A 25,622-nucleotide genomic window follows, 5' to 3' on the forward strand; every position below is an offset into this window, starting at 1 on the left:
AGCTCAGACTGAAGATCTGAAGGAGGCACTAATCACTGATTATCCAGAAGAGGAAAAAACATCTGAGTCACCAGTAGCTGGTGATTTAAAGGAAACACAAACACACACATATGCACACATGATGCCATAGGTTCACGATACACAGGCTTTCAATTAAAAATTCTCTTTCTCTGATTTGTCATGAACCACACAAGAAGGTGGATATTAGCTTTATCTTTGTGCATCTGTGGCCGGATGGTTTCTCCCTCCTAGCCACTGTGTGGCACTGCGTTATTTCAATCGTCGCTGTGACAGCGGGGTGGTATCCGGCGCCGCTGCATATATATATACACAGGTGGGTGGCTTCACCTCAGTCTCATGCTTTCTCCTGAGCTCTCCCCGTGGTGGTAACTGCAGCCGAGCGGGCTGGATCTGGCGTGATCAATCGGGACGCATATAATATCATTGGTACAGGTAATGGGCTTTTCCCCCTTCCCTTTTATGTGATGTGCAGCGCATTTAGTGACAGGCTGTCACTGACAGCCTGCTTTACTTTGTTTAGTGACGCTGGGAGACGGGTCGCTCCGTTCAGCGTGCCGTGGGTGCTTCTGTGACGACAGGGTAAGCTATGCGGTCCGCATTATGTGATCTGATGTGTTAACTGGTCCCTGATTTTGTGTGGTTGCTGCAGTTTATTTGCTGCTGCTGTCATTGGATCTCCTCCGCCTGCATTGCTTCTCCGCTGCGCCACAGCTAACCGGGAATGTATCGCTCAATGAGGAAGTGATCAATTAAGTCCAGGTGATGTTATTTAATGACAATTCTGCTTAATTGTCTACCTTTACTAGGTTGCAGCTAAACGTGTGAACCACACGTCATCGTTCCCTGGACTGGCTGCTGTTTCGGTTCTTTCTTTTCGCCGGCTCTTCGTTGCGGCTCTTTTTCTCGTTCGGTTTGCCGGCTCTCTGATTGGTGCCGACAACTTGCTGTTTTTGACTGTGTTGGCGCGTATTTCTCATTAGGTTTATCGCCAACGTGTTTAGAGTTACTGCATTGTACTTTTTCTGTTAAAAACCGCAGGCTATGAGGATTATCATGCCTCATATTTCACCTGTGTTTTAAAAGCTATTGTGTGGAGTGAGTGTGCGTGTGTGTTTTTACTGTGTATATTGGTCTGGTCACCAGCACTGCTAAATCAGGAGTACTAATTATTTGTTTCTTTTGTGCAGGTTTGGTGAGCCTCGGCGGCAGTTTAATCCCTGGTGGTGGTTCACGGATCCCCTTTCCGTTGGTGTGTTGTCACAGGTGTGATTATTTGGACCCCCTTTTTCTTTTTGGTTATTTCAGGGCTTAAAGTTTTCCGGCGCATGGAAGTGTACCATTTAAAAAAAATTTCATCCATCTCCGTCCCGAAGGCTCCAAGCATGTGCGTCATTTTGCATTCAGTTGCTCCGCTTTAATCAAACTCCAAATCCTACATTAAAAAATATACACTTTCTGTCCAGGCATGCGACTTTCTGAACTTTTATCCAATTACAGTTTTCTAACTGCCAGTGCGCATCGACTGCTGGGCGCACGATATGCTGCGCCCTCTTGGTTCGGCATCGTCAGTGCTGCTGAGAAATAACAGTATCCCACAAACAAAATCCAAATTTGCAATATTTGTTGGTGTTTTTTGTAATTATATTTAAAGGGAATTACTGGAAACACATTGCTATATATTGCATATTATTTTATTTCTGTTTGGACTGTATACCCATTCCACATGTGTCCCAGCCCTGTGGCTGCCTGGTCTCTCCAGAGCGCACGGAGCTCCAATCTGTGAGTGGTGCGGTGAAGAATCGAGCAGCTGATCACTGGTCAATAGCGTGGAAGCTTGTGTTTAGCCCAAAGACGCAGATACTAAAGTTTGCTCAGACTTTGTGTGACAGAGGAGAGAGGATGTGTCTCTGCTGATTAACAAAGAGAGCAGCCGCTGCCGCGATCCCTGAGCCGCGGTGTGTTGACTCGCCCCATTGGCGTAAGTGCGTGCCGTGGAGAACTGCAGGAATACACGCCTCAGTGGCGATGCGCGTGCACGCCCCACAGTCCCCATGGTTTCGCCACAAAATAAAAACAAACGGGCTTAGGTATTGAATAAAAAAAGTAACAAAAACGGAAGGTGTTGATTTTGTTTGATTTCTTAATCGTTAAACATTTTCTATGTGTTTTACAACGGAAAAAGGAAACAGCTATTTAGTTTGCTGGATTTTATTTTGAAAGGGAAAAAAATCAAAGATCAAGCCATAGGGACTTGTCCCATTATTCTACTCAGAACATATGTTTAGTTAAATATGCACAAACTGAATGTAGCTTAGGTGATATTAACCTTTTTTATTTGAGGACATATAGGATGTTTGTAATGAGTTAAATAGCTCTCAGCAGATTTTGTGACCTTATGCTTTGCTTTCCCACCCCTCCCTCTTCTCCCATCCCTCCCCTTGCCCTCCTCTGTCCCTCTCAACCTGCCTGGCCAGCAGGCAGATTGGTCCCCCCTATATAGAGCCGGGTTCTGCTCGAGGTTTCTTCCCTGTTAAAAGGGTGTTTTCCTTGCCACTGTCGCCTTTGGGCTGCTCTGGGGGTCAGGCATATGGGTTCTGTAAAGCGTCTTGAGACGATTTGACTGTAATTGACGCTATATAAATAGAATTGAATTGAATTGAAATGAATGCATCCGAATGATGTCTAGGCACAAACAAAAAATATCCAATCTTAAGCAAATATAAGAACAGAACGAACGTATGGGTTGTGTGAAATGAATAATGGATAGATAGTTAAATAAGAATGTTCTTAGCCTGCTTTTCACCGTTTTTTCTTCCCAAAATATAGATAAAAAATAGAAACATTTAAATTAAAAGCCAACTGAACAAATTATACAGTGAATACATTTTTTCCCCTTACCAAAAACAAACAAAATGTGTCAGTTCAAATTGAAAATCAAATGATTTAAACTAATCACACAGATTATTGAGGTGTATCAAATGAGCAGTTACTAACATGTGTATGTGTGGTTATGTGCTACAGAGGGCTTCTTAATCAGATCTTTGTGAGAAATGGGCTGACTCCAGAGGAAAAGGCCAGAGTAGAAGTTCAGCATGAGCAGTCCATTGCCGCCAGGACCCAGATAAACCAGATCAGGAAGGCCCGGATTTCTTTGCTAGTTACAGAGTTTGAGAGAGTCAGCGTCATGATCAACTTATTCAGAGGTATCTTATATTGTGAGGCAATAACTAAAATTGCATTTAAGAGTTAATACTAGTACTTTTATTACCTGCTTAAATACACACGTGGACAAAATTGTTGGTACCCCTCAGTTAAAGAAGGAAAAACCCACAATTCTCACTGAAATCACTTGAAACTCACAAAAGTAACAATAAATAAAAATTTATTGAAAATTAAATAATCAAAATCAGCCATCACTTTTGAATTGTTGATTAACATAATTATTTAAAAAAACAAACTAATGAAATAGGGCTGGACAAAAATGATGGTACCCATAACTTAATATTTTGTTGCACAACCTTTTGAGGCAATCACTGCAATTAAATGATTTCTGTATTTGTCAATGAGCGTTCTGCAGCTGTCAGCAGGTATTTTGGCCCACTCCTCATGAGCAAACAGCTCCAGTTGTCTCAGGTTTGATGGGTGTCTTCTCCAAATGGCATGTTTCAGCTCCTTCCACATATGTTCAATGGGATTCAGATCTGGGCTCATAGAAGGCCACTTTAGAATAGTCCAACGCTTTTCTCTCAGCCATTCTTGGGTGTTTTTGGCTGTGTGTTTTGGATGGTTGTCCTGTTGGAAGACCCATGACCTGCGACTGAGACCAAGCTTTCTGACACTAGGCAGCACATTTCTCTCCAGAATGCCTTGATAGTCTTCAGATTTCATCGTACCTTGCACACTTTCAAGACACCCTGTGCCAGATGCAGCAAAGCAGCCCCAAAACATTACTGAGCCTCCTCCATGTTTCACCGTAGGGACAGTGTTCTTTTCTTCGTATGCTTGGTTTTTGAGTCTATGAACATAGAGTTGATGTGCCTTACCAAAAAGCTCCAGTTTGGTCTCATCTGTCCAAAGGACATTCTCCCAGAAGCTTTGTGGCTTGTCAACATGCATTTTTGCAAATTCCAGTCTCGCTTTTTTATGAGTTTTTTTTTCAGCAGTGGTGTCCTCCTTGGTCGTCTCCCATGAAGTCCACTTTGGCTCAAACAACGACGAATGGTGCGATCTGACACTGATGTACCTTGGCCTTGGAGTTCACCTTTAATTTCTTTGGAGGTTGCTCTGGGCTCTTTGGATACAATTCCAACGATCCGTCTCTTCAATTTGTCATCAATTTTCCTCTTGCGGCCACGTCCAGGGAGGTTGGCTACTGTCCCGTGGGTCTTGAACTTCTGAATAATATGAGCCACTGTTGTCACAGGAACTTCAAGCTGTTTAGAGATGGTCTTATAGCCTTTACCTTTAAGATGTTTGTCTATAATTTTTTTTCGGATGTCCTGGGACAATTCTCTCCTTCGCTTTCTGTTGTCCATGTTCAGTGTGGTACACACCTTTTCACCAAACAGCAGGGTGACTACTTGTCTCCCTTTAAATAGGCAGACTGACTGATTATGAGTTTGGAAACACCTGTGATGTCAATTAAATGACACACCTGAGTTAATCATGTCACTCTGGTCAAATAGTTTTCAATCTTTTATAGAGGTACCATCATTTTTGTCCAGGCCTGTTTCATTAGTTTGTTTTTTTAAATAATTATGTTAATCAACAATTCAAAAGTAATGGCTGTTTTTGATTATTTAATTTTCAGTAAATTTTTATTTATTGTTACTTTTGTGAGTTTCAAGTGATTTCAGTGAGAATTGTGGGTTTTTCCTTCTTTAACTGAGGGGTACCAACAATTTTGTCCACGTGTGTACAAAGTTGGTATAGCAAGTGACATATGACAGTTTATTCTCTTGTAGTGTTCCAGAGAATATTAAACAAGTTAATTCTGTTGTCTGTGTTTTGCAGTTTATTTCAACAAACAACATTTTGAACAACATGTTAAAAAGAAAATGTTCAGAAAATTCACAAAGCAAAAAGAAAAATTCTCTTGAGACTGACACTTGAGATAATGTAAGTAAAAATTGTGCCTTATGAAGGAAAGCTGCATAGTTTTGTAGCAGTTTTGTTGTGGTTGGTGTTGTTTTGAGTTCTTGTTATATCTACTGAAGAGATAAAAATTATTAAAAGTTAATAATACATGTGCTTGATTTTCATGATTTTTTTCCCCTTTACACTAAAATAAATTTTTGCAATTATAGTGATGTGGTATTGAAACATCAACACAAAAAAAATCTGACTTGGAGCACTTCTAAAATGCCTTAAGTTTTGGCCAAGTAAGGTTTTACATTTGAGCAACAATAAAATAGTGGGATCATAATGGGCATTATTTCCAGCAGATGACCTCATATTTGCTCTGAATTAATAGAATCTCATATATATTGTGTTTTAGTGAGATTTAAAACACATTTAAATATGTTTATTGACACTATAAATTGGATCTTAGAAGTTCAGGCTCAGGATTTTTTCTCACTTTAAGCCCTGTTATTTGTTTGCCTGCCGCCATGGTAAGCCAGCCTGCTCCCTTTATTGTTTAAGTTTAGTACTCCTGATTCTCTCTTTTAAACTGGTGGCTTGCTTTTTATATTTAATGCCATAATTAATAAAGAAATTGTTGTATTTTTGGAAACACGTCTCAGCCCAAGTGAATATGAACCTGTGTGCCTTCAGTGTTTAAATGGTCCTTGGTTGATCATGTTGAATTGAATGTCCCGGGGGTGAAATTCCCTTGGGTGGCATTGTCGCAATATTTATGTGAATCCTAGCCATTTTTTCCCTGTTCTCCATTCCCCTTCCCTTAGAGCTCCCTCGCCACGCCACACATCCAAAGGACAGATGAGTCTCTCTAAAACACGCATTGTTCTGACTGTATTGAAACCTAGACATGAGCACAGGTTTGATATGACACCACATCTGTTTTAATCATCTCAGTAAAGCTACTGAGTGGCCTTTCAGACTAATGTTCACTTTTATATCCGGCAGGCTACACAATTGTGAAGCTCTTAATCTGGTCAACCTAAAATGTAACTCTGTTGTTTGAGTACTGCCTAAGACCTGATGGCTGTCTGTCAGTTTCTGTACTCATTTTAAAATTCTCTGTCTCTCCTTGCCTGACATGCTTTCAATCAATGAACCAGGACAATGTCTCAGACTTTCTGCCACTTTGAGTATTTAGTTGTTCAAAAATGTAGAACAAAATGGTGTGCAAAGGCCATTTCAAGTTTTTATGGTCTGAGACAATGAGCCATTAAAATATCAAATTGATATCATGTGACTGTGTATAAATAACATATGATGTACATTTTATGTTTTTGTGGACCATTTAATGGCGCTAAATATCATAGACCAGGTGTGGGGTTATTTGTTGCAGCTGCCTGACCTGCAATATAATGCCAAAAACCTTTGTTCTGACAGCATGCCAAGTGACTTAAGATGTGATTTTAAAAAATGATGGTCAAATGGAAAAATGGTTTCTCTGACTGGATAATATTTTTTGTTTTATTGCTGCAATTGATAGTTTGGACAAATTGACAGCAAAGCTGTGAGTAGCAGGACTATATCCTGCTTTCTCAATACTTCCATGCCTGCATTCATTGAGAGCGTTCTCTGGCTCAGAAATTAACAATACCCATATGTGAGATGCATTTTAGCACGTGTTCAGTGGGGACAGACAGCAAGATCAGTTTGATGCACTACAATAATGGCAAAAAGTCTGGCTGTCAGACAATCCGTGGTGTCACTACTACTGTTTTCTGCACCGTGACTCCAAACTCATAAATTTGTTTACAAATTCTTACTATTGTACATCTGTCTGTCTCACTCTGTGGATGGAAATCCTGTCACAGATAAAAATCCTTTAACATTATTTTTCCTTGAAAAGTGGTGAAAATTTTAAATGTGTTCCCACAATGACCGTCTTTCTATTTACATTTGTAAATCTCACAAATTATGTCGTAATAGTTGTTGTTATGCATGTGTTGCTCTTACTTTCCAAAGAAAAACAGAGCATAAATAATTTATGTGTGAAAGGATTTGCAACGTCATGATAAAATGCACAGAAATGAATATCCACAAATGTGCAAGTGAAGATTTATACAATATCGTTCAAAAGTTTGGGATCACCCAGACAATTTTATGTTTTCCATGAATAGTCACACTTTTATTAATGTGCAAACACAATTGCAAAATGGTTTTCTAATCATCAACTAGCCTTTCAACACGAGTACCATTAGAACACAGGAGTGATGGATGCTGCGAATGGACCTCCGTTGAATTAAAAATCAGTCGTTTCCAGCTAGAATAGTCATTTACCACATTAACAATGTCTAGACTGTATTTCTGATTTATTTTATTTTATTTTCATTGAAAAAATGCCTTTCTTTCAAAAATAAGGACATTCCTAAGTGACCCCAAACTTTTGAATGGTAGTGTACTTATACCAACAGTTTTGAACAACAGTGAATTTTAATTGTGCATAAATATTCAGATACAGTTTCATATTGCACAGAATCATATACCCTTGAAGGACAAAATCTATTATTCTGAACAGTTCATAGCTCTCTAATGTTATTTCATTTTTTATCTCCCAGCTATACTGAATTGTTATAGAATGATGAGTTAAAGTGCAGCCTCACTTTGGCTGTTGTCAGGTCCACAGATGAACAGCCTTTTTCAGTCAGGACCCTCCAGCACTGTAGCTAACCGCCAGATGCTCTAAGGCTTTTCAAAAACGCATCTAAAAGAAGTCAAAGTTTCTATTCTTAGCTTCTTGTTAGCATGTAAACATGCTCTCTGATGTTTACAGCTCATAATGAATGAACACTGTTATGAGTAACATCAGAAGGTTTTGCTGATGCACAGAGCGAGTCAGGTTTCGGCCATAATAACACTGCACATTACCCCACAATGTAACATGCAACCATTAAACACACAAACTGTTTTTGTGTTTGTTCCTACTGATGCTAGTCTGTGTAAATGCTGTTTAATTGGATAACATATTTACTCAGTCCGAGAGCACAGACTTAAAAAGGGAAAATCCATGTGTATCTTAAAAGAGGGACTCACGGGGATCGGGTTCACTGTGACTTTTGTCTTCTGGTTGTAAATATGTATGGTTAACCACTGGAATCTCAGCTCGGGCTGGGTTAAAGTGCTGGGTCCACATGTACTGTCATTTAATTAGCACAGTGACACTCCACTGCACAGAGGAGTGAGAATACAAAGGAAGAAATAAACAGAGGTGAACACAGAGGTTAAAATTGCTGCATATTATTTTGGCATAGAAAAAATGAACGTGACATTTTTGAGACCTCTGCGATTTCCTGTTCTCTGCTACTGTGCTGATTTTCTCAGGGTTGTTGGGTTTATGTGGTCATACTTATTAAACTACAGCAGACTGGCATGTTCTGTATGAGGTTTCTCAATTGAATGCTCAGCAAAATTCAAGCAAAAGCATGGGCGCAAACATGCACAAAATTGCACATAAAAAGCTGAATCTGTAAGTTGCAGACTGACTTGGTGGTCTCAGCAGTGAACTGTAAATCCAGACCTCTCAGCTCTAGAGTGTGTATAGCACTTTCAAATCTAAAATGTTACCTTTTTTAAAAAAAGAGCCATTGTGGACCATAAAAGCTATGAAATTACATCCCAACATGCCCGACTCCAGCTACACTCAAACACATTTTAGTGGATTGCAAGACCGGTCTCACCCAAGGTCGTTACATCTTCCGGCACAACCAGGTGCTAAAGTGCCTGGCACTAGTGCTGGAAACACACACAGTTTCGAAATTCTTCCACCCACATAGGTCCACTGAACAAAATTTGTTCGGGAGGGTGAGGGTTGAGCCTGTCTCACCACCTCGAGACCAGATCCTGGGCAGCTGTAAGGGGCTTGCGATTGGAAAATGCTGGTAGACATGGACCAAAAGCTCTGCTTCCCACCTGAGATCGTATCCACCAACCTGCGACCAGACCTGGTGCTGTGTCAGCTTTGCTTAGGCATGTTTACATCGTCAAGCTCACAGTGCCCTGCGAGAGCTTGGTAGATTCAGCCTACCAGCGCAAGAAGCCGAGGTGTATGGGGTTTGCTGCCAGTGCAAAACAGCAAGGCTTAAAGGTGAGCATCCAACCAGTTGAAGTAGGCTGGAGTGGGCTCGTAGCCACCTCGACATCCAGGCTTCTCTGGGAGATGGGAGTGCGCAGGAAGGCCCACTGCATCCCATTAAAGACCACTCCAGAGCTGCTGAAAAGGGAAGTCAGTCCCTGTGGATGAAGAGAAAGCATTTCAAGCCTTCAAGTGAGTAGATGGCATCTAGGGGGTGAACCTGGGACACTGGGATTCACTGCTGAAGCCTCTGGAGGTGTCGTTGGACTATCAGCGAAACACCTAGGAAAGAGGACTGTCAGGCCAGCTGCAGCCAGGCCCAGTTAGTGCCCCTCCCCTCTCTCTCTTTCTCTCCACCCTTCTCCCTTTCTAGGTTGGTCCTGCAGGCAACAGCGGCAACAGGTGTTCTTCATCCACAATCATCATCAGCTGGGGGCAGGAGCAGCTGGGTGCTACCAATCAGATCCTCTTCCTCTACAATATAAGCAGACGCTACCCACCTCTCGGTGTCATATAGAAATCTGACCCCATGGAATTCTGACCCCGGGCCACTTTTCTATATAGAATTCTGACCCGCGGGTCACTTTTCTAGTATAGAAAACTGACCCGCCCCATAGAATTGTGACCCCCTATATGAAATTTTAAATTTTGCTAATAAAAATGTTCTGCTATACTTGCTTACGAGAAAAAACATCTTTTCACCATCATAGCCTATAATTTACACTTTTCCATGCTATAGAATAGTGACCCCACTATGTATTATGCTAGTTATTTAATGTTTTGTAACCTCGGTCACTTTTCCATGCTCTAGAATATTGACCCCATTATGCTAGTTATTTAATGTTTTGTAACCTAGGTCACATTTCCATGTTATAGAATAGTGACCCCACTATATATTATGCTAGTTATTTAATGTTTTGTAACCTAGGACACTTTTACATGCTATAGAATATTGATCCCACTATGTATTAAGCTAGTTATTTAATGTTTTGTAACCTAGGTCACTTTTCCATGCTATAGAATATTGACCTCACTATGTTTTATGCTAGTTATTTAATGTTTTGTAACCCAGCTCACTTTTCCATGTTATAGAATAGTGACCTCAGGATTATTATTATTTTAATGTAAATACAATGAATTTGTAAATAAAATCATTATTTTCAATAATGTGTTGTAAAGTTTTCATCCATCTCTTATATGCTATAAAGTATTGGCCCTCATGATTTTTCCTATAATCTTATATATTATTATTATTTATAATTATTATTGTAATATTGAAAAATATCATGTATTTGTAAAACACAATAATATTATTTTAATTTTCATGTGTTAATAAATAAAAATGTATTGAAAATTAAATAATCAAAAACAGCCATTACTTTTGAATTGTTGATTAACATAATTATTTAAAAAAACAAACTAATGAAACAGGCCTGGACAAAAATGATGGTACCTCTATAAAAGATTGAAAACTATTTGACCAGAGTGACATGATTAACTCAGGTGTGTCATTTAATTGACATCACAGGTGTTTCCAAACTCATAATCAGTCAGTCTGCCTATTTAAAGGGAGACAAGTAGTCACCCTGCTGTTTGGTGAAAAGGTGTGTACCACACTGAACATGGACAACAGAAAGCGAAGGAGAGAATTGTCCCAGGACATCCGAAAAAAAATTATAGACAAACATCTTAAAGGTAAAGGCTATAAGACCATCTCTAAACAGCTTGAAGTTCCTGTGACAACAGTGGCTCATATTATTCAGAAGTTCAAGAGCCACGGGACAGTAGCCAACCTCCCTGGACGTGGCCGCAAGAGGAAAATTGATGACAAATTGAAGAGACGGATCGTTGGAATTGTATCCAAAGAGCCCAGAGCAACCTCCAAAGAAATTAAAGGTGAACTCCAAGGCCAAGGTACATCAGTGTCAGATCGCACCATTCGTCGTTGTTTGAGCCAAAGTGGACTTCATGGGAGACGACCAAGGAGGACACCACTGCTGAAAAAAACTCATAAAAAAGCGAGACTGGAATTTGCAAAAATGCATGTTGACAAGCCACAAAGCTTCTGGGAGAATGTCCTTTGGACAGATGAGACCAAACTGGAGCTTTTTGGTAAGGCACATCAACTCTATGTTCATAGACTCAAAAACCAAGCATACGAAGAAAAGAACACTGTCCCTACGGTGAAACGTGGAGGAGGCTCAGTAATGTTTTGGGGCTGCTTTGCTGCATCTGGCACAGGGTGTCTTGAAAGTGTGCAAGGTACGATGAAATCTGAAGACTATCAAGGCATTCTGGAGAGAAATGTGCTGCCTAGTGTCAGAAAGCTTGGTCTCAGTCGCAGGTCATGGGTCTTCCAACAGGACAACGATCCAAAACACACAGCCAAAAACACCCAAGAATGGCTGAGAGAAAAGCGTTGGACTATTCTAAAGTTGCCTTCTGTGAGCCCAGATCTGAATCCCATTGAACATACACACGTGGACAAAATTGTTGGTACCCCTCAGTTAAAGAAGGAAAAACCCACAATTCTCACTGAAATCACTTGAAACTCACAAAAGTAACAATAAATAAAAATTTATTGAAAATTAAATAATCAAAATCAGCCATCACTTTTGAATTGTTGATTAACATAATTATTAAAAAAAACAAACTAATGAAATAGGGCTGGACAAAAATGATGGTACCCATAACTTAATATTTTGTTGCACAACCTTTTGAGGCAATCACTGCAATTAAACGATTTCTGTATTTGTCAATGAGCGTTCTGCAGCTGTCAACAGGTATTTTGGCCCACTCCTCATGAGCAAACAACTCCAGTTGTCTCAGGTTTGATGGGTGTCTTCTCCAAATGGCATGTTTCAGCTCCTTCCACATATGTTCAATGGGATTCAGATCTGGGCTCATAGAAGGCCACTTTAGAATAGTCCAACGCTTTTCTCTCAGTCATTCTTGGGTGTTTTTGGCTGTGTGTTTTGGATCGTTGTCCTGTTGGAAGACCCATGACCTGCGACTGAGACCAAGCTTTCTGACACTAGGCAGCACATTTCAATAAATGTTTATTTATTGTTACTTTTGTGAGTTTCAAGTGATTTCAGTGAGAATTGTGGGGTTTTCCTTCTTTAACTGAGGAGTACCAACAATTTTGTCCACGTGTGTATGTGGAAGGAGCTGAAACATGCCATTTGGAGAAGACACCCATCAAACCTGAGACAACTGGAGCTGTTTGCTCATGAGGAGTGGGCCAAAATACCTGTTGACAGCTGCAGAACGCTCATTGACAAATACAGAAATCGTTTAATTGCAGTGATTGCCTCAAAAGGTTGTGCAACAAAATATTAAGTTATGGGTACCATCATTTTTGTCCAGCCCTATTTCATTAGTTTGTTTTTTTAAATAATTATGTTAATCAACAATTCAAAAGTAATGGCTGATTTTGATTATTTAATTTTCAATAAATTTTTATTTATTGTTACTTTTGTGAGTTTCAAGTGATTTCAGTGAGAATTGTGGGTTTTTCCTTCTTTAACTGAGGGGTACCAACAATTTTGTCCACGTGTGTAAGATGCCCTCATTCACTTGACCATCCCACAGAGTCTTAGTAGGTGTCTGATGTATGAAAGAAGGGATATCGACATCTAGTCCTACACAGCAGACCACAGTATATGAACAATTTATTCATTCTTCACATTTCAAACATATGGAGTCGAGAAAAAAAATTGCGAGATCACCCTTGTTTTCTTCAATTTCTTGTTCATTTCAATGCCTGGTTCAACTAAAGGTACATTTGTTTTTTACAAGTATAATGAAAACAACAAAAATAGCTCATAAGAGTGTAACTTAAGAGCTGATATCTAGACATTGTCCATGGTTTTCTTCATAATAGCCAAAATCACTTAGGTTCGTACATCAATAGCTATGGCATTGTACTGCCAAAAACAGTGCTTTTAGGCATTCCATGTCTGCTTTAGTCAGATGATACACACAGGAGTTAGTACTTGATTGCATAACCATTGTTTTTGATGACTGCAACCATGCATCTTGACATGCTCTCCACCAGCTTCTGACATTGTTCTGTTGTCAGAGCAGACCATTCATCTTGTAGAAATTCTAACTAGTTTGTATTTTTGGGGGGCTTGTCGTTCTCCATTTTGCATTTGATGATTTTCCACAGCTTTTCAATTGGATTGAGATCTGGTGATTGAGCAGGCCAAGTCTTGGTTCCAATGTTCTAGTTCTCCATCCAGGCTTTAACTGGCCTTACTGTGTGGCAAGTTGCATTGTCTTGTTAGAAAATCCAGTCATTGAAAGCAGGAAAGAGTTTATCAGCAGATGGAAGAAGACTGTTTTCAAGATTAGCCCTGTACATGACCTGGTTCACACAGTTGCATTTGCCCTGTTCCACCCATACTGAAACAACCCTAGATTGTTACTGATCCACCCCCTTTTTCTTTATTTTTTCCACTGTGGGGGTAAGACAGTCAGGTTTGTAGGCTTCTTCAGGCTTCCTCCCAACCAGTAAGTTGACTGGAGTGGGCATCAACTGAAAATTGGACTCACCAAGATGGCGCCAGTCTAATGGTAGCTAGTTACAGCAGTTCTCACTCATCGATGATTTTTTTTGGTTTATTTTCTTTTTCCTCTCGCTTTCTCTTGTTTTTTAGTCTTGGTGAAGTTGCACTAGTGAGTACTCTCAATAATGGACACAAAATTAATGCAGTTTGCTCAGATTTTTCTTCTGTTTTTGAATCTGCTGTCCACATCGATGACAACAGACCCAGTGCGCAGTTATGACCCCATTATTTACTCTCAAGACCAGCTGTTAGCCCTCCGTAGCACTGCAAGGCTAACTGGTGAGAGGCCTAATGTCATCCACAAGGTTAAGAGGAGGGAAAGGGAAAGTTGTGCTGGGGCAGAACGCAGGAGAAGACGGTACAAACCCGTTCTTCCCTCTGTCAGCACTGGGAACTTAAGATCCATCAGCAACAAGATGGATGAGCTTTTACGGTGCTAGTGTGGCACCAGGGGTGTAGTCTACATGATACGCTGGTATACGCCGTATACCCACTAGAAAATTTTCCAAATTTCCGTATACCCACTTAAAAAATGCACAAAGATACGTATACCCAGGGGTGTAAACACGCAGGTATACGGAATATACCCACTAGAAAAGGTTCTGAATTTCCATATAACCACATAAAAATGCGCAAACATATGTATCAGTATGTTTTTTGACATAACTTTCCCGTTCATAAATTCGTCTTCTCTGTGTTAGGAAGGGGTGAAGTTGTACGGGACGGAGGAAACTCTATGGCTGAGAACAGGGCTCACTAAAAGTTCGACTCTTTTCAGAGAGCTTTTGGCACGGCTTCCAAAGAAAAGCCAGCTCTTTCGGCTCCCAATTTATTATTGATGGTAGCCTCATATTTAGCCTAACCTGGCAAATATGAATCATTTGTGTTTTGACAAACACTTTTGCATTCAGTGTTTTTATGAGAAGCCTTATAATTGACTCATTTTGTGCATTTGTTTTGTTACAAAAACAGGCATTCTTACTTTTGTTTAATAGTTCAATCAAAATTTTTTGTACAAAAACAAATGAACAAAACTCTGCACATTTACCCACAGAACCAGAACAGAAGCAAATTCAGTATTCAAACAGTATAAATGTCCTCAGTGCAGGTTGACATTCAGAAAAATCAGACACCCAAGCTTGGATGGGCTGATACCATTTCTTCTTTCAGTGAATATCTGCCGTGTTTTTGAGAAGATTCTGTCAGATGGAACAGAAGTTGTCTCTCCTCCATCACCTTCACCAGGTGGAGCAGACTGAGGCCTTGGCCTGCCTCCAGCTCAGTGGGTCATCTCCTGGTTGGATGAGGGGTTCCTCTAGATATGATCCTCCATTACAACATCAGCTGTAGCATTTCTCCTGAATCATCTACTGTAGCTCTTCCATCAAAGAGCCTCCACAAAGCAGAAGTTTGAGGTTCCTCCTTCATTTGGTCCTCTAATGGTAGAGGTGTCAGACTGCTTCTGCTGCTCTTATTCTATGAAGTTTCTCATCAACAGCTCTGTTGTCACTGAAGGCAAGCTTCTTTAATCTAGGATCCAGTAACATGTTTTCTGCGAAGATAGTGTTAAACCACATACTCCATTAAATACGTTAGGAGTCGGCTCTTCAGATTCACTACAAAGCATCGGCTCTTACAGTCATATCTTTTGTGCATTACACATCTCTAGAGGACAGACAGTGGTCACATGCTGGCCATGTTTGGCTCAACATACAGCTGTAAGGCAGCTTTCTCAACTATGAACATAAGCAAAACTAAATATCATTCCAGACTCACCAATGAGCTCCTCTAAATATGTTTGAGAACGGCTCTGACACCATTCAGACCATGATTCAAAATACTGGCAGGACAAGCAGCAGCTCAGTTCTCCCATTAAGCCGCAGAGATATAAAGGGAGTGATAGAAGACAGGAAAACAATGTGAAAGGGTTCAAATGTTTACATTTACGAGATTTAGGTATTGTTAAAGATGTATAGAAGTTGGTTCAGGTTGTTCAGTCATGTTTTTTTTAACCCCTTAGTCCCTACAGCCCCCGCCAGCGGGGGCTGTAGTTGCCTCAAAAACAGGCTCAGGGACTAAAAGGTTCAGTTCTACACTTTATTTTAAGATATACAGTTATATGTGTGAGTGCATGCACACATATGAGAACTTGACCTGGCTTTGGTTTATGAGGCCAGAGTATACCCACTAGAAAAAAAACTAGACTACACCACTCGGTAGTCATATGATCAAAAACGTAGAGGAAGTAAAATACTTAGGTGTTATATTGGATCCTACGATTAATTTTAAAAAGCACGTCAAAAAGATCTGTCAGGTTCTAAAATTTAACATTGCGAACTTCCAGCACATTAGGAGCTCTTTGTCGCTGGAAGCTGCAAAAACTTATTTCAATGCTATAATTATATCCCATATGTTGTATTGTATGTCATCATGGTCTCAAGCTAAATTGACAGTTCTAAATCCTCTTAGGGCACTACATAATCAGGCCTTGAAAATCCTAGATAAAAAGCCCCGGCGGTACCACCATTGCAACATATTGGAAAAATATAAAATTTTAAGCTTTGACAACCTGATCAGGTACTCTGATATCCGCCTGGTACATAAAATCTTACATGATGCAGCACCACCCCCTCTAAAGACCTATGTACAGCTACGCTCTCAACTAACCAGTAGAGTGCTTAGGTCGGCGTCCAGGGGTGACTGCCACATTCCCAAAAGAAAGTCTGCCTTCTCTCAGTCAGCCTTTTCTTACAAAGCCATCAAGGAATGGAATGGGCTGCCTGATAATTTTAAGAACATGGCAGATTTCCACAGCTTTTCTCGGGCTGTTAAAAACTGGCTGTTTGATCATCAGTCCTGTTCGCATTAATAATACCAGACGGGTATTTGGCCATCAGATGATACCCTCGTGGGTACCATCTGATGGCTGCCAGACTACCAGACTATCAGTGTAAAAATAGTACAGTGTGTATTTACAGTACCAATCTGGTATAGAGCTATCAGATGCTACCCTCGTCAGTACCATCTGATAGCTACCACCTTTAGGATCTACGAAACTATTGTTTCGCATACAACTCTGCACTTTAACTTTGTACTTTTGCACTCTGTTTTTGTCATTTAAATGCACTTTAAATATATTGTAATTGGTTTGAAAACAGTCTTCCTCGTTATACTTTTGCATTTTGATAATTGTTCTATAAACCAACAACGTTGCATACATATTTGTAAATATTTTAAGATTGATTTTGATTTTGTTTTGCATTAAGGTAATGCGTTTTATATGCGTTGTTTTAAATAATGAATGTTTTTTATTGACCAAGGACTACAGATGGAAATTAGCTTGAAGCTAAATCTGGTGCAACCATCTTTTTAATGTAACTGCACGCTGTCCTTTTATAAATAAACTTGAAACTTGAAACTTGAAACTGCGTGGCACTGCTGGTAAGCAGTGCCGCATGGTGCTATTTATGGAGACCTGGCTAACGAAGTTAACAACGGACTTTAACGCTGCGTGGGATGGCTGTCAGTTGCAGCAAGCAGACAGGACGAAGGAAAGCAGTAAGAGGAAAGGAGGGGAACTGGCTGTTTTGTTAAATATAGATGGTGGACAAATCACTATCAAGGAAAAACTTTGCAGCAAGTACACTGAACTGTTAACTGTTAGCATGAGACCCTACTATCTCCGAGGGAATTCTCTCATGTTATCATGATAGCTGTGTATGTTCCCCCTTCTGCTAACACTAACGATGCTTGTAATGTCCTAGACACAGTAAATGGTTGTATTTATATAGCGCTTTTATCCAAAGCGCTTTACACGATATGTCACATTTACCCATTCACACACTGATGGCGGAAGCTGCCATGCAAGGTGCTAACCACAACCCATCAGGAGCAATTAGGGGTTAGGGGTCTTGCTCAGGGACACCTCGACATGAGCACAACAGGCTGAGGATCGAACCGGCAACCTTCGAGTTACAAGACGGCCACTCTACCCACTGAGCCATGCCGCAAATTACAGACATAGCACCCACAGGCCCTTATTCTCATTAACGGAGACTTTAGCATGCCTCTTCATCATCCACATAGTCCACACATCCCACCTGATGAAGACCCTGGAGAGGTTGGTCCTTTGTCATTTGCGACCCCTGGTGAGCTCATCAATGGACCCGCTGCAATTCACCTACCAGCCCGGCATCAGGGCTGATGATGCAGTGATCTCCCTGTTATGAGGAGGAAGCTGGAGAACCCAGGTGTAGACAAAGAAACAGGAAGATGGGAGGAAATGAGGAAAGGGCTTTATTTAACAAAACGAGAGCTAAGACAATACAAAAGGGAACCTCGATTGAGAGGGAAACCAAATCTAACTAAATACAAAACCAAAACAAAACTAACTATTAAATCCAACACCAAATCCAAAAACTCAAACACTAAAAACCACAAAAAGCAAACAGAGTACTCACAAACCAGGGGAAAAAAAACTAGATGGAAGGGGCAGGGAAGCAGGCTCAGGGAATCCGGGGGAAGAACAGCAGTGTCCATGGAGGCTGAAGCAGTTGTGAGGTTCACACGTGGACAAAATTGTTGGTACCACTCAGTTAAAGAAGGAAAAACCCACAATTCTCACTGAAATCACTTGAAACTCACAAAAGTAACAATAAATAAAAATTTATTGAAAATTAAATAATCAAAATCAGCCATCACTTTTGAATTGTTGATTAACATAATTATTTAAAAAAACAAACTAATGAAATAGGGCTGGACAAAAATGATGGTACCCATAACTTAATATTTTGTTGCACAACCTTTTGAGGCAATCACTGCAATTAAACGATTTATGTATTTGTCAATGAGCGTTCTGCAGCTGTCAACAGGTATTTTGGCCCACTCCTCATGAGCAAACAGCTCCAGTTGTCTCAGGTTTGATGGGTGTCTTCTCCAAATGGCATGTTTCAGCTCCTTCCACATATGTTCAATGGGATTCAGATCTGGGCTCACAGAAGGCAACTTTAGAATAGTCCAACGCTTTTCTCTCAGCCATTCTTGGGTGTTTTTGGCTGTGTGTTTTGGATCGTTGTCCTGTTGGAAGACCCATGACCTGCGACTGAGACCAAGCTTTCTGACACTAGGCAGCACATTTCTCTCCAGAATGCCTTGATAGTCTTCAGATTTCATCGTACCTTGCACACTTTCAAGACACCCTGTGCCAGATGCAGCAAAGCAGCCCCAAAACATTACTGAGCCTCCTCCATGTTTCACCGTAGGGACAGTGTTCTTTTCTTCGTATGCTTGGTTTTTGAGTCTATGAACATAGAGTTGATGTGCCTTACCAAAAAGCTCCAGTTTGGTCACATCTGTCCAAAGGACATTCTCCCAGAAGCTTTGTGGCTTGTCAACATGCATTTTTGCAAATTCCAGTCTCGCTTTTTTTATGAGTTTTTTTCAGCAGTGGTGTCCTCCTTGGTCGTCTCCCATGAAGTCCACTTTGGCTCAAACAACGACGAATGGTGCGATCTGACACTGATGTACCTTGGCCTTGGAGTTCACCTTTAATTTCTTTGGAGGTTGCTCTGGGCTCTTTGGATACAATTCCAACGATCCGTCTCTTCAATTTGTCATCAATTTTCCTCTTGCGGCCACGTCCAGGGAGGTTGGCTACTGTCCTGTGGGTCTTGAACTTCTGAATAATATGAGCCACTGTTGTCACAGGAACTTCAAGCTGTTTAGAGATGGTCTTATAGCCTTTACCTTTAAGATGTTTGTCTATAATTTTTTTTCGGATGTCCTGGGACAATTCTCTCCTTCGCTTTCTGTTGTCCATGTTCAGTGTGGTACACACCTTTTCACCAAACAGCAGGGTGACGACTTGTCTCCCTTTAAATAGGCAGACTGACTGATTATGAGTTTGGAAACACCTGTGATGTCAATTAAATGACACACCTGAGTTAATCATGTCACTCTGGTCAAATAGTTTTCAATCTTTTATAGAGGTACCATCATTTTTGTCCAGGCCTGTTTCATTAGTTTGTTTTTTTAAATAATTATGTTAATCAACAATTCAAAAGTAATGGCTGTTTTTGATTATTTAATTTTCAATAAATTTTTATTTATTGTTACTTTTGTGAGTTTCAAGTGATTTCAGTGAGAATTGTGGGTTTTTCCTTCTTTAACTGAGGGGTACCAACAATTTTGTCCACGTGTGTATGCTGTCCCTCTGATGTACTCATTCCTGATCCTATCCATCCTGGTCACTCCCAGAGAAAACCTCAGCATCTTCAGTTCTGCTACCTCCAGCTCTGCCTCCTGTCTTTTCCTCAGGGACACTGTCTCGAGACCAAACAACATGGCTGGTCTCACCACAGTTTTGTAAACCTTTCCTTTCATTTTAGCTGAAACTCTTCTATCACACATCACACCTGACACTTTTCTCCAGCCGTTCCAGCCTGCCTGTACACGCTTCTTCACCTCTTTTCCACACTCTCCATTGCTCTGGACTGTTGACCCTAATAGACATGTAATTGCAGGAGTTTCCAGGCTTCATCCCCATCCCAACAGGCATTTTTATGGAAAGTCACGTAGAAATTTGGAACTTGAGGGAAACAGACACCTCATGTCAGCATTTCTCCCTGTTGAGGGCATTGCTGGCAGATGTGTGGTAAACACATCCACTGTACAGTTAACACAATTATTCGACAGCAAGCAATGAGCCTGATGACGTTTAACATACTGTTTGACCATAAAAACTACTCTTACAGTCACAAAAAAATTATTTGACAAGCCTTGTTTTCTTCAATTTCCTGTTCATTTCAATGTCTGGTGCCACTAAAAGTATATTACCTGAAGAATGCAATGAATACAATAAACAATGCAGCTGATTACATAATACTTTATGTCCTATTTGACATGCTTAAGCTTAACTGTATTCCCAGGGTATATCATGCCATCAGAAGCAATGCACATGCAAAAGCCTAGGGTGGTTTCCTACTTACATTCATGCCATAGCACAACTCAGAAGTTGTCAGCTCTCACATAATGCCTAAAACAAAACAATTATGTGAAGTCACAAGGCAGCCATTTTGGCATTGCTAGAAACTGACATGAGTGAAAGACAAGTAGCAAAAATACTGAAGATCTCCAAGACAGCCGTTCATTACACCAAGAAAAAACAAGCCAGACATGGTACTACCCATTTGCTAGCTCGTCACAGCAGGAAACATCTTTCTATCCCATGAGATGACTGTGCACTCATCCATTCCTGTGTCAGGAATCGGACCTCCAGGGATCTTAAAAATGAGTGGACACTGTCGAGAAATGTGATTTGTTCGGCAAAGACAGTTCAAAACGGACTTCTTGAAGTTGGTCTGAAGTCACACAGGGCATGGATGAAGTCCCTCATCAATCAAAGGCAGAGGAAAGCCCAATTATTCTTTGTTGTGATACCCAGATCACAAGGATTGGACTGTTGATGATTGGACTAAGGTTCTCTTCAGTGATAAATAGAAACATCTCTTGCTGCAGACAAGAAAAACCTCATAAAGTAATGAAGGGAATTATTTTAGCTCAATAACATTATGAGTAGAATTTCGGTAGCTGGAATCAAATACAAGTTAGGGACCAAAATGTGAACAATAAGCAATTGAGTCAACTGGACTTAGTTATTAAGACATTTATTTACTAACAACAAATAAGACAACAACAACTAACTATGATTAATGACGTCTATCAACTAAGAGCACAAAACACGAACACAAAACAAACAATGAGCGGAATGTGAATGACGGGGAGGGAAGGAATATAGTACAATATTACGATGCAATATTGGGAGAATATTATGTTATAAATATGGCGCTCTGGGAGGAAGGAATTAGAAGACCACACCTTAAAGCAGCCGTGACTTTTGGGAAATGCCAATGTGAAAGTCTGCCAAATTAAAGGTTTTGGGAAATCTCAGAATTTAGAATAATGTACCAGGTATTCAGTGATTGAAAGGTACTTGCATGCCCATGATGATGATGACGAAGGTGACGATGATGTGTGCGGTCCAGTTGGCCTGTGGAAGCGGGTCGGAACAATGGTGGACAGAGTGGAGCCCCAGAGTGATGGATAGCAAGTTGACTTTAAAATTCAGGAGAACTCAAAATGGTGCTTTCAGATGTGATCTTTTAAAGTGTACCTTTGCATATCATTAACTCAGCAGGGGTCTGGTACATCCTCCATCAGGGAGGGCTGATGTCCAGATGTCCCTCACAGAGGTATGTTTTCAGGTAATTTCTGTAACTTTCCAAAATATTGAAATTTGGTGAATATGGTTTATCTAGGAGCATTACTGATAGATAGCTGATTAAAATGATACCAAACATGCTCATGTGATTGGCAGACATGTTAAAATTATGACATTGATACTAATCAGGAGGAATAAAATATTAAAAGTAAGGCAAGAGGTAGATTAATCATGATGTCATTGAAAAGTTCACTTGTTTGGTGAAATGGATGTACATAAAAGGAGTTTTGTCCAGAATTGTGCGATGATTATCTTTGTTGGTTCTGACTTGAGCTCAGAGTTCCTTGTCAGTGAGTGGAATGTCTTTGAAGTGGTCCTCCAGGTTTCTGAGCTTCTTCCCTTCTGTGGTTCAGGACTCACTCAGAATTTTTATTGCCATCAGTTTGGTTCCTTGGAGGTTTGGTGGTACTGGGGGGTTTTGAGCCAGTCTCTTGCTAAGACAGGTCCAATACACATCACTGCATGAAAGGAGGGATTTTCGACAGTTAACGGCACTGAAAATTTCCGTGGAATTTCAAATTAACGGCAGTAAACAGCAATTTGCAGGAAGCACAAAAAACGACTGAGAATTGCCAGGAATTGACATGGACGGCTGATTTTCCTGAGGGGGAGCTTTCCAGTGTCACTGAAAATGCTGTGAGCTATACAAATGCAAATCAGAGTGGTGGGTGTGTGTCTGTGGTGGGAAGGTTGGTGGGTGTGGAGGGTGTAATGTAGGGGGTTGGGGGTGGGGATTGACTTTTCACACTTGCACTGGTTTTTAGAGAAAAAGGACCCTACACAAACAAAACTATACAGTTTATACTTTTGAATCAGGGTTCATACAGCTTTTATAAAAGTAAAATCAAAGCGCATCACACGCACTTAACACTGTCAAAATCCTACGTCTCAAACACCATGCAGAGCAGCATGACTACAGTCACCTTTTCTCTTGTGTTGCTTAAGGAACAAGCCGACAGGGGTTCTTTAAGAGGTATAGTAGGAACACTCAGCTGCCTTACCAGGTTTGCATCCAGGAAGCTTTCTTCAGCCCCCAAGTCCACCAAGGCAGGAACAGGGAGCGACACAGTTCCCCAACAGAGTGTAGTCCTCATCTGGAGTCATTGCGGGGGAGAGGACAAGACTTGGCCCACCAGAACCTCCCCAGTTCCTGGTGGGCCTTTTCTTTTGCTCGATGCCGGGAGCTAGCTGCAACGAAGTGGCCAGGATCTCCACAGAACAGACAGAGTTTAGCCTCTCACCGGTAATCCTTCTCCTTAGTGGAGAGCTTAGCGTGGCCCAGTTGCATTGGCTCTGGCTCTTCTGCCGTGGATTCAGGGGATTTTGGTCATCAGACGGGGGTGAGGGGGCGATGGTTACTGGATGGCTGAAACTGCCTCTCTCTGCGTCGCTCACACATGCGAGAATCCAGTTTTATGGCGATATCAATCCACTGGTCGAGCGTCGCTGGTTCATCTTTGAGGGTCAGTTGACCTTTTATGACCTCCGTAAAGGCCCCGATAGAAGGAGTATCGGAGGGAAAAATCATTCCAGTCCACTTCCACGGCGAGAGTCCTGAAATCTCAAGCGTATTCTGCCACACTCCGGGATCCTTGTTGAATATCCCCAACCGGGTGGCTGTGTCTCTGCCACTGAGTGGATGATCGAAGTTTCCCTTCATCTCTGCCACGAAAGCCGAATATGAGTCGCACAGGGGACCGTGGCGTTTCCACACTGCGGTTCCCCAGTCCCATGCATCACATACTAACAACCCCATTAAATAAGCAATGCGAGACCGGCCGGTAGAGTATGACTAGGGTTGTAACTCAAAAACCAGCAAAACTTGTGTGAGAAAAGCGTCGTAGACTCCAAAATCAGGAGCATTAGGCTCCTTCTCCGCCATAGAGCTAGAAGCCGGGGCAACAGATGCTGCATTCGGCGTGAGTCGATTTATTTTCTCAGTTAGGGTGGCTAGCTGTTTATACATCGCGGAGTTACTAGTAGATAGTGAACGCAACGTTTCTTCGTGGCGATTCAGAGTGGGTTCAATACAGGATAAGACCTCCTTGAGGGACATTTTAGAAGCACCATCTGTATCGTTAACATTTCCTGCTGAGCTCATGTTGGCCGGATCGTAATGTTACAAGGTTGGGTTGGCTCAGGCGCAGGAAATGACAGACGGTATTTAAATACAACGTAAAAGGTTTTATTCACAGGGGTTCCAAAAGAACTACAACCAAGATGGCAGTAACAACAGGAAACTGAACAATCGGTTCCAGTATTCACAGCGACTACTAATGGCTGGAAACTATCACTACTACGAAATGTAGGAGACACTACGTAAGATAAATGAATTAGCTGCACTCGGTTTATGGGGCACCACCTTATTTTATTGCAAGGAATTATTAATTTAGGCAGGATTTCAAAGAAATCCCAGTCACCATACAATTGATGGACCCACAGTTTGCACAAGGAAACACACAAGGCTTTAATTTGGTCTAAAATGAAGCATTTATTTACTATTCTATGGAATAACAGCAGTGAAATCTATATACAGTGAAATCTATATACAGTGACATGTGATGTATGTGTGACCTGTGACTACGTGTGTGTGTGTGTGTGTGTGTGTGTGTGTGTGTGTGTGTGTGTGTGTGTGTGTGTGTGTGTGTGTGTGTGTGTGTGTGTGTAATGTGGGTGTGTGTGTGGTGAAATCCTATGTGCATCTGATTATGGTGAGGAGAAGCCAGATAGCTAACTTGACTAGGTAAACAGTGTTCAGCTCACAGGACTCTCTCAAAACTCATGTTTCTGAAATATATTTTGTGATTTTGTGATTACCAAAGATGTAGTGAGATGTTGCCATACGTTTTTATCCAACTCTCGTGTTTCTAGCTTGCTGATATCAAAAGTTATCGAACTTACTGTGTAATTCCTGACCAATACCATTTCTTCCACAGCTCAACATTGCACCCTTTTGGACGTTGGAATGCCATGACATTATTGTGAATTTCACTGTTTTAATCCTAAAATCTTGTTTTATACAGGTTGAAAAGAGATGAAAACTGTTTATTCACCACCTTATGTATGTCATGTTATCATATTTGCACTGTGACACATATAATTAGTAGATAAAGCACATAAAACATAATTAGGAACTAATAACTCATAGATTTTTGGATTAGCTGGTATACTCTGTAGTATGTTATCTTTGATTGTTTAAAGTATGTTTTAAGGATCATGGGAAAGTGAACAGACCGCTTTTGCACGTAATTTCGTAATTCTCTTTACATTTTGATCTACTCGGTTTATGCCGCCTCTCTACCCCGTAGAAGGAGGGGGAGTTCTCAGGTTCCGGGGGAAGTCACGCCTCTTTGGTCAGTAAAGGTACTGTATATAAACCTCCATTTTGTTGTGTTCACTCTCTTGCTTCTTCTGACTCACTAAAAGAACCACGTCAAAGCGATCTTCCCCTTTTTTTTAAGTCGCGCCCTCTTTTTCCTTACTCTTAAACTTTCCTTCCTCGCGGTCATCAGAGCGGGCCTCTGATAACTACGACTTCTTT

The 25,622-nt window shown here is 40.9% G+C and overlaps 1 protein-coding gene across 8 annotated transcripts in view; it reads left to right on the forward strand.

The window, feature by feature from the left end:
• Nucleotides 1–267: 267 nt before the first annotated feature.
• The window catches only part of LOC127534985 (uncharacterized), a 35,964-nt gene continuing 10,609 nt past the window's right edge, over nt 268–25,622 (forward strand). For 3 of the 8 annotated variants that reach the window (XM_051951574.1, XM_051951575.1, XM_051951576.1), the window contains exons 1-2: nt 268–453; nt 542–1,284. The gene's annotated coding sequence lies outside the window, so the exon portion shown is untranslated. Of the gene's footprint in view, nt 454–541; nt 1,285–2,495; nt 5,756–25,622 lie in introns of those variants that run through there. The other 5 variants (XM_051951577.1, XM_051951578.1, XR_007943624.1 and 2 more) reach the window with 5 other exon arrangements.

This window comes from Acanthochromis polyacanthus, chromosome 8 (genome assembly GCF_021347895.1).
Source record: "Acanthochromis polyacanthus isolate Apoly-LR-REF ecotype Palm Island chromosome 8, KAUST_Apoly_ChrSc, whole genome shotgun sequence".
In the NCBI taxonomy this organism is placed as follows: Eukaryota; Metazoa; Chordata; class Actinopteri; family Pomacentridae; genus Acanthochromis; species Acanthochromis polyacanthus.